The sequence below is a fragment of the Octodon degus genome, unplaced genomic scaffold (genome assembly GCF_000260255.1).
Source record: "Octodon degus isolate 3935 unplaced genomic scaffold, OctDeg1.0 scaffold00011, whole genome shotgun sequence".
Taxonomy (NCBI): domain Eukaryota; kingdom Metazoa; phylum Chordata; class Mammalia; order Rodentia; family Octodontidae; genus Octodon; species Octodon degus.
The window spans coordinates 23,266,006-23,266,208 of NW_004524587.1; positions in this window are offsets into that span (position 1 = coordinate 23,266,006).

The following is a 203-nucleotide window of genomic DNA, read 5'->3' on the forward strand; positions in this document are numbered from 1 at the left end:
GACCAAGAGGTGGAGGGAAATACAAGGGAGAGGAGAAGAAAATAGAGAATCAAGAACCAAGGGGGATGGATTATCACATTACAGTACAACATTATTTCTTGCTTTGACCATGGAAATTCTCAATACATAGTACTAAATCAGTGAGGAATGAAGTGTGTGGATTCTCACCTGCCCATTAAACAATTCTCCAATATCTACAAATA